Below are 9,354 nucleotides of genomic sequence, written 5' to 3' on the forward strand. Positions count from 1 at the left end.
CGGTTTATGTAGAAGCTCCACTGTGAGCATTTAGATCAATTTTGAAAAGTATTAATAATAACAACAACAATCAAGCCATTCAACATAGAGTGGTTCAAAATCAGAATGTGTTGAAGCATATTCTGTACATCCATTTCATTTCACGATCCACATTTCAAATGTGGATCATCATCATGAACATACATTAAAAGCATTATGACACAAATTAACTAAAAGCGCAAGATTCAAACCTGTCATAAGGTAAACACTCAGACCGATATGCGTCAACCAGGCCACCCAAATAGCTATACTATGATATGCAATCCACAAGCATAGTTTTGCAACGACCACACTTCGTACATTGTCACTTCGTCATGACCTACTTACAATCAGAAAATGATTTTTGAAAATTCTTACACTTTAGCATGATGTGTAGACATGTCCTTAATGAACCTGTAAATATTTGTTGTTACCACCTATGAGAACTAAAACCGAGACAGGAAAGAGCGGTGAAGAGACACGAGAGAGGTAGAGGGTGCAGAGACACGATGCTCAGCATAGAGGAGCATGAAGAGGGAAAACAACTGTGGCCACCCCCACAATAAGTTGAGATCAGTTGTAGTCCATTCTAAGTTAGAACAATGAGGGCAAATAACAATGCAAGCTTGAAATACTGTATATCAACTGCATGAAGAACATGCAAGATAAGGGCCGACATTAGTGTACTTATACTTGAATTACAAAGACATTAGGACTTATTGGACACATCAAAATGGAATACAGGATTTGAACCTGGATGCCTCAGATTAAAGAAATGCGCTCAAAAGGAAATGCCAAACTCTTCTGAACACACAAAAAATGCCACAAAAAAGGCACAGCCAATCAAAAAAAAGTAAAGTCCAAATCAACCCTGACATTCGAAAAATAGACTCGAGGGAAACGAGCACATACCTCCAGCACACCTTGAACCAAAGCCTAATCAGATTGTTCTTGTCACCTAATCTGGTGTTGGCACAACTGGTGTTGGCTTAGCAGTTAGGGTGGTAGCTTGGGATCCTAGGGTCCTGAGTTCAAGTTCCGTTGGCTGCCGAATTAACACCAGGGGGTTGACTCAGGCTGTCATCCCTTCCGAGGTCGGCGAAATGAATACCAGTGTACTGGTAATCGGGGCACTGCATCATCGGCATATCCGTGCCCCGAGCCAATGATGCAATAAGAAGCCCAAAAAGGCTGCGCACGAAGGGAAGGATTATTGATGGATTTATTAAATCTAGTATTAGTGTGCCACAGGCATGAGGGGCCGAATGGCCTCCTCCTGCGCATAATTTACTTGAATTTCCTTCCTTGTTACCAACTCATCCATAAGGTTTTGTTATAATCTGTCCACAACGTTTTGAAATATCACGCTGTGTATTGTTTTTGGCCCGATCTCTCAATTGTGACGAATCACTTTAAATATTATTGTATCCGGATCGTCACCAAAATGTCATCAATTCATCTTTGGTCACACACCCAAGATCAGGTCAGGTATGGGAGCATGCGCCAGAGCAGCGCGTCGCTGCATCCAACCTGTCCACCAAGTTTCCTCCAAATCCGTTCATAACTTCTTGAGATATCCTGCACACGAACAAAACAAACAACAGAAAAGGTCTGCGTTGGCTTAGTGATGAGGACGGCTGGCTTGGGATCTTAGGGTCCTGAGTTTGAGCCCTGTTGGCCACTGAATCAACACCAGGTGGGGTTGACTCAGCCTGTCATCCTTCTCAGGTCAGCGAAATGAGTACCAGCGTATTGGTATCGGGGCACAGCATCAGCTGCATAGTCACGCCCCAACAAAATGATAGCTGCCCGGCAGCCAAGCCGCCATACGGAAGAACAACAAACAAACAGACATAACCTACATCCACCTTTGCTGGCAGAGGTAACAAGCAAGAGCAGATCCAGTCACAGCTGATGTTTCACCCGCATCGAAGCTGGCTACCTCAGGGCATGGCGCGTGTCAACAAAAGAAGCCTGCAACATAATGCTAGCAAACAGGACACCCAGCTTAACATCCATCTGAGGGAAGGTACACTTTGGATGCAATGTACTGCCTGAAAATCATCAATCCGACGGTCTATAGTCAGGTGGGGAATCAAACCTTAAGTAGCCAACTCAAAAATAAGTATGCCAGCTCTGTACCATCACCATTGAGATAAATAATCGGATCCAATGTACCATACTCTGTTACACAGCGTGGGATCTGTCGAAGTGGTTCCTTGAAAAGGGTCATTCTGAGTGGGGTTTGCCATCCCTTTCCCAGCAGTAGTTAGGGAAGGAATTTGGAACGTGTTCATGCCAGGGATAGCTTACCCAATCTGCATAAAGGACACCATGGGATCTTTAATGTCCACCAAGCAATACTGGCAGATGGGACGCCCAGTTTAACGGCCATCCGAGGGACAGCACACACATTGATGAATCGCCCTGGCCCTGAAACACTGGGATGACAGTTTATAGCTGGGTATGGTTTCAAACACAGGCTAAACAGCTTAGAGGTGAGTGTGGATAGTTCGAGAGTATCCTGTCAACCACATAAATAACACCACTGTATCCTTACAATCATTCAAGGACCGGTGTTTGTGCGTTTGTTTGTTGCACTACTCCTCCAACACTTCTGGCCTGATTACATCCAGACTTGCTACAGAGGATCAGCATGACCTCAATTAGTGTATAGGGGCGGCTTGATCGTTACCGGTGGTCTTAGGTGGGAGGGGGGGTCAGGGGGGGGAGAAAATTCTCCATGTGAATGTGTATTGTGTCGCAGCGCTTCCAGGTGGGAGAGGGTATTACAAGTCTCCACCATTTACAGTAAAGTATTCCGGTCCCCACATTTTCCAGTGCAGTGAGGTGTTTTGAATTTAAGCAGAAGGTATGTTTTGGCTTCATGCACGCAACGTGGTTTTTTGTTTTGTGTATAAAGAGATGCCAGTTGCCTATACACTGCCCAAATGAAGGTATGCGTCAGAAGAACGTGTTGCATTGCTTGGAACAAGAGTGCCCGTAGGGCAGGTTCTCCGCTGGTATGTGTAAATGGATAGACAGTGCTCGAATCTTTTTATTTTAATGTTAAGAACACTTTCTAATCAATGGCTTTGCTAGATACGAATACTCTCAGGGGTTTAAAAAGAGCACTTATAATACTGCTGTTAATGCCTTGGTGTTGCATACCTGTCCAAAAATCACAAATTTGATGAAATTTCTGGATTTAGTTTTCATTAGTTTCTCGATTTTCCCACCTGTGAAATCAACTTCCACATCCTCTTCAATCTCATTCTTCCTGCTAGGTCTTCAGGACAGCTGTTCACCACCATCCCAGATCATCCCCCATCCAAAACCATGATCTTTTCTACTCCAGTTGACCCTCCCCAAGTAGCCAAGCTGCCAGCGATGCCACATCGAGACCTAACCCTGCAGAACTTTTGCCGAGTGTGCTGCCGCCGCAACTGCTGTGAATATGACTAGTATGCAGAATCAGAATCTACCCACTGTGCAGCAAGTTCTCACCTATGATATCTCTTTGCATTGTCGACGCTTCAGCTTTGGCTAATAAATACTCTATCCTTGTGTCATTAACCATGGATGCCCATAATAATTTCCCCTCTCTGTTGGGCCAAGACGTGTATGAACCAGATTTACATATACTGTAAATACTATATGTCTGGTGTTGGCTTAATGGTTAGGGTGGTGGACTTGGGATCCGAGGATCCTGAGTTCAAATCCCACTCAGTTGTTGAATTATTACCAGGTGGGGTTGACTCTGCCTGTCATCCTTCCCAGGTCGACAAAATGAGTTCCTTGCTGGTATACTGTGTCGGAGTGGCGACCCGTCCAGGATTGTGCCCAATAGCCAAGGAGATTGCTAAGGCAGCACCAACACTCTGTACAGAGTATGGTCTCGATGGATGGATGGATGAATGGTAAATACTATACTTATATTCAAATAGTTAAAAAGTTATATTTGCAAAAGACTAGTTATAGTTGAGAACAAGATCAAAATTCAAAAAAAGATGAAGGCAGCACACACCAATTTAGTTGCCCGGCAGGTAGAGCTCTGCAAGTCTGGCATTTCGACCATGTAGTGTTCTTCATTCAGGACTGCGCAGCCATCGTGTGCCAGATGGAGAGTACCCACCCAATGGGGAGGATGAATCACGTGACTGCATTTGTGGCCCGCAGTCCCAGATAAAAACCACTCTGTGGTTGAAATGTCAGACTATGTAGCCTTGCCTATGAGGCAGCTACACGAGATGACATTTCCTTTTTTTTTTTTTTTTAAAATAACTAAAAGTAGGTCCAACTTTTCAAACATTCAAATCATCGAAGACTAATAGTCTACAAAAAAACTGCCACACAACTCACCACATTTCATCGATGATAAATATTTCATAGATGAGCAGTTGCATTTTTTTTATCTGTCGTGTTGTGTTCAAATGGAGAGATAAGTCATGCAGGTAAGTCGTATTTGTAGTCACAAGCAATTGTTGGTGGGAGTGGTGTGCATTAAGAGTCAATCATAATGTGTGGACCAACATCAGACCAGCACAGGCAAGCTTATTTCCCACCCCCCCCCACCCTCACCCTTCTCCCTTACAGATCAATATGAGTGAACTGGGTATATGCTAACAATCCTCTCAAAACTAGCTCAACTAATAGAAGCATAGAATCGAAATCCTTAATACAGCTGCCTTCAACGAGACTACGAACCAACAACCTCTGGGATACCACTGCCAGTCCAACGTCTTCAACCATAGGACCCCACTGATTCCCAGTTCTTCATTTTGAAGAATAAAAGAAGAGGTACGACCTGTCATCATAGCTCATCCTCAATCCACGATACCAAAGCTCTTCACAAGGAAGTTGAACACAGACGTTTCGGCCATCAGGCCCATCAAGCCTGTGCAATGTATCCAACACCTCTCTATCTCCACTGCTTCCAGGTACCTATCCAATTACATAGTTTAAATCTATCCAATGGTGCTACAACATTTCCATGGAGACCATTCCATATATTAACCACTCCACAAATGACCCTGCCTCAACGTCATCCTAATTCTCCTCTTCTTTACTATCAAGCCATGGCCCCTGGTCCTATCACTGTAAATTCTGGAGAAAAACTATTTGGCCCCTATTTTGTCTAAACCCTTCATTATCCTAATCATCTCCTTCACACCCTAATTGTTTTTTTTTTTCTGTTGCTCTATCTTTCCGCCAGCAACGTGTCACTTCTAAAGTGAGCACCAACTTTGCACAACACCAAGGAAAGCGTTACATCCTGCCATCATGATCCAAATCATTGTTTAAAAATTGTTGGTAGACAAAGTCAAAGCTTGTGGAAGAACTAAAACACAGAACAGATCAGGACACAACAGCAAAAAAAAGAAAAGAAAAGTGGAAAGATTGGGGGGGGGAAACCAACAGCAGGGTTGAAGGACAAAATTGAGTGAGAGTTGGACAAATAATGGGTATGGAGAGGAATGAGAGTAGGGGAGGATGCATGGGGTGAAAAGATGGATACAAAAGCAAACTCTCAGGAAGGTTAAACCGGAAATTTGGAAGGAGGTGGCTTGGGGGTAGGGGATAGGGTTCACTGGGGTATTGAGATCATGGTTTTGGATGATGGATGATCTGAGATGGTGGTGAACAGCTGTCTTGAACACTTGGAGGGAAGAATGACATTGAAGAGGACATGCAAGTTGGTTCCACAGGCAGGAGCAAAAAAAAACCTAAGGAATGGATGAGTGGAAGTGAGCAGCAATTCTGGATTTTAGGAGTTTTACCAGAAGGGGGCTGATGGTGGACCATGTGTGCCCTGCAGAAACCTGGGGGGGGGGGGGGAGAACGAAGCGCATAAAGAGCAGAAGGTGCAAGACTAGGAGGCGGTAAAAGACAGAGGCCACCGACCTGTCTGCGATGAGGAACTGAAAGGCCCATAGACACAGATCTTGAAGCCCTTGGTTTCCACGGCATCAAGCTGAGCAAGGTGTGAGGCAGGTCAACCCAGAGGGGAGAGCAATACTCTATCAAGCTGCAGATGAAGGCTTTGTAAAGTGGATAAGAGTTCAGGTGTGCCAAGGAGGGACTTCGTACGGCGTTGGATGATGCCCAGTCAGCGGCTGGCTTTGTCAGCCAATTTAGAAACGTGGATTACCAAAGAAAGATCATGGCCGATAGTGAAACCCAGGAGTTTGAAGGACTGAACTTCCTCAAGAGGTCCGTTAAGAAAGAAGATGGAAGGGATTGCCATACGGTCCTTTGGGAGAGAACGTGAGTGCGAGTGTGAGATGCAATTGAGTCCAAAGTCCAAATAGCACTGGCACAGAAATGAGAGGCGAGATGCAAGAGCAGTGGATCTTTCACCGTACGTAGATCTGTGGCCTATTGACCATTTCCATAATATGCATTTCAAAGGTAGCTGCCATCACCTTCTCCTGCTGTAGGAGTCTCCATCGATTGTTGACATCTTTCAAACCACCACACAATCAAAATTCCACATCCGTTTGCCATTCATGCACTTCTGTCGTCAATTCTACTTTAACCAAACAGACCTCGTTGATCAAGCTTATTCACACAAACAACAAGCATGAGTGGAGGGGGTTGAGGGGGGGGGGGGGAAGTGATAGGGAAATAACAATAACTTCACACAAAAGAGTCAAATCCTATCTTCATAAAAGTCTGTCAATCGAACACATATGAGACAGGCCCAGACTGCGTGCTGCAAAACAAAATCGTTACATTGAAAGCCAATGGAAATCAAGACAACGGTAAGTGGTCATCGCCATACTCACCTCCTCCCTCAACCCAACTACCCCACCAATCCCCCTCCTTCAGTTGCTCTCGTCATCTTGCACATTTGCAAATTGGTGAATATAAATAACATGGGTTTCTCTCCTGGCAGAACTAATTCAAATGATCCAAGTTGTAGAGTTAATTTTAAAATAAATGAAGAGTTGTGGTGAATAATTGGCAGCGAAAAGACCAATCACCAACCTAACAATCTCCTCGCCCTGTTTCCCCTAAAAAAAAAAAAAAAACATTCAACCGCAGATCTCCAACATCACCCACGATGTGGGTTTTTTGGGGTTTTTTTAAACATCTGACACAACTTCCTAAATCAGCACAAGCACCGAGATGGACAACCTCAGCACGACGCAGGGTATACGTGCAGAGGTTTATGGTTTTGTGGGACTGGCAGGATGGTCGAGCTGGAGGCGCGTGCACTCGCCTTCGAGTTGTCTGGCCTGGGTTTGAATCTCGACCCAACTATAAGCTATCACGCTGGCGTTTTGCATGCGGGTCGAGGGATCAAGGTGTGAGCCATCCCCTCGGATGGACGTTCAGCCGGGTGTCCTGCCTGCTCGCATTAGTCGGTGGACGTTAAAGGTTACACGGTGTCCTTCAAGAAGAGTGGGTGAGCTATCGCCGGAACCATGAACAAATTGCAAATTCCTACATGGACTACGGCTAGCAAGTACTGTGGTCTTCGTGGAGGTTCCATGACACCAGGTTAAAACTGCTTGCCATCTCAGAATGCGATTGCCATCAGAGAAGAAGCCCACTGCACTACAAACAAATTGACCACGCGGTCTGCAAGCTTGATGTGAATGTCCTTCAGATGTGTAGTGCACAGACACACGGACAGACACCTTTTTAACATGTGCTCCGACGAGGGACAGCAAGGACGCGTCACAAGCAGTTTCAAGCAAATGATTTCACGGCGGCGTCCTCGGTGATAACATAGATAAACAAAACACCTGCCAGGAGGCAACGCAGTGCCCCTGCTGCCAGTGAGCTGGTACTCATTTTGCCGACCTTGGAAGGATGGCAGGCTGAGTCAACCCAGCTGGTGTTAACTCAGGGGTTTGACAGGCGCTTGAACTCAAGACCTCAAGATCTTAAGCCAGCCACCTTGACCGTTAAGCCAACACCACACTTACCTCAATTTTAAAGGTGCAACATGCAGCTTCCCACCAATACAAAGCCGGAACAGCACTACAAAATTAAATAAATCATATTCGACCTCGTTCATCGGTTCATCTTGTTCGGTCGGCCACGCATCGAGAGCACGATGGACAATCCCATGACAGAAGAGTAGTGGATGGGACAGATCACTGGAATCGGTGAATATGGAGGTTAATAACCACACGATGACGAGACCACAGGTACACCATCATGGTGTGGGGTACTCACCAGCTTCGGAGAGTCAACAAAGTGTGTATTACCATGGGTCATGTAAAATAATTCCACCTGTAGCAACAACTTGGCAAGCTGAACGAGCCGACTTGTTTGTGGAATGGCCACGATGGGCTGGGCCACGCGACGAGAGACACCTGCCACATGTAGGGACAGTCGGTGACATCACACTGTGTCGTGACGCAGAAGCAAGCGCTTGATCGCTGTGCTTGGCAGAGCTGTGGAGGACCCTGCACCTGTATGGGGTTGGTGGAGACCCCCGCAGGGCCACCATGGACCCTGCACTCGTACGGGGTCCGTGGAGACCCCAGCAGGGCCACCACGGAAACTGCACCTGTATGGGGTCCATGGAGACCCCTGCAGGGCCACCACGTACACTGCACCTGTATGGGGTCCGTGGAGACCCCTGCAGGGCCACCACGGACACTACACCTGTATGGGGTCCGTGGAAACCCCCGCAAGGCCACCACGGACCCTGCACCCGTACGGGGTCCGTGGAGATCCCCGCAGGGCCACCACGAACCCTGCACCTGTACGGGGTCCATAGAGACCCCCGCAGGGCCACCACGAACCCTGCACCTGCACGGGGTCCGTGGAGACCCCCGCAGGGCCACCACGAACTCAAGGAGGAGATATCAATCGGTAGGGAACATGAAGAACACACAATTCCATGACCATCGAACTCCAATGACCAAGTTTAATGAGACACAGACACAGACCACGAGTTGAGCGACCTCCATTGTCCTGACTGTTACTGTACTTGAAGGGGAGCGTCAGCTCAAGGACCTCACGGAGAAACAACCGAAGCCGTTTTTAAACACTCCCGAGTCCCTACAACAATGAAGCCAGGTGTGTAAAGGTATCGTGTATCGCACGTGACAACGAGACCACCACGTGCCCCGGGATGTGGCGTTAAACCCCCCCGGGGGGATCACGATCCGGGCAGGTCGTACGGCCGTACCTGGGTCCACGTGGGAACCGCGATCCTGGTCCCGAGTCCCAAATCGACGAGACACGCGGCCCGAGTCTTTACCAGTCCCCGCCAGGCTCCGATCGCCCACATTTACTCCTATCCCCCTCCCTCCCCCTCTACGAACTGTTCGACTTCCTCCCGCCGCCAAATTCCGGAGCTATAGCGCGGAG

The 9,354-nt window shown here is 47.0% G+C and overlaps 1 protein-coding gene across 2 annotated transcripts in view; it reads right to left on the bottom strand.

The window, feature by feature from the left end:
* The window catches only part of LOC147015783 (sodium-dependent phosphate transporter 2-like), a 105,442-nt gene extending 96,129 nt beyond the window's left edge, over positions 1-9,313 (bottom strand). The window contains exon 1 of one of the 2 annotated variants that reach the window (XM_085848294.1): positions 9,173-9,313. The gene's annotated coding sequence lies outside the window, so the exon portion shown is untranslated. Of the gene's footprint in view, positions 1-1,491; positions 1,511-9,172 lie in introns of those variants that run through there. The other variant, XM_085848297.1, reaches the window with a different exon arrangement.
* Positions 9,314-9,354: the final 41 nt, after the last annotated feature.

This window comes from Eptatretus burgeri, chromosome 12 (genome assembly GCF_056783735.1).
Source record: "Eptatretus burgeri isolate ZD-2024b chromosome 12, Ebu_testis_v1, whole genome shotgun sequence".
Classification (NCBI taxonomy): domain Eukaryota; kingdom Metazoa; phylum Chordata; class Myxini; order Myxiniformes; family Myxinidae; genus Eptatretus; species Eptatretus burgeri.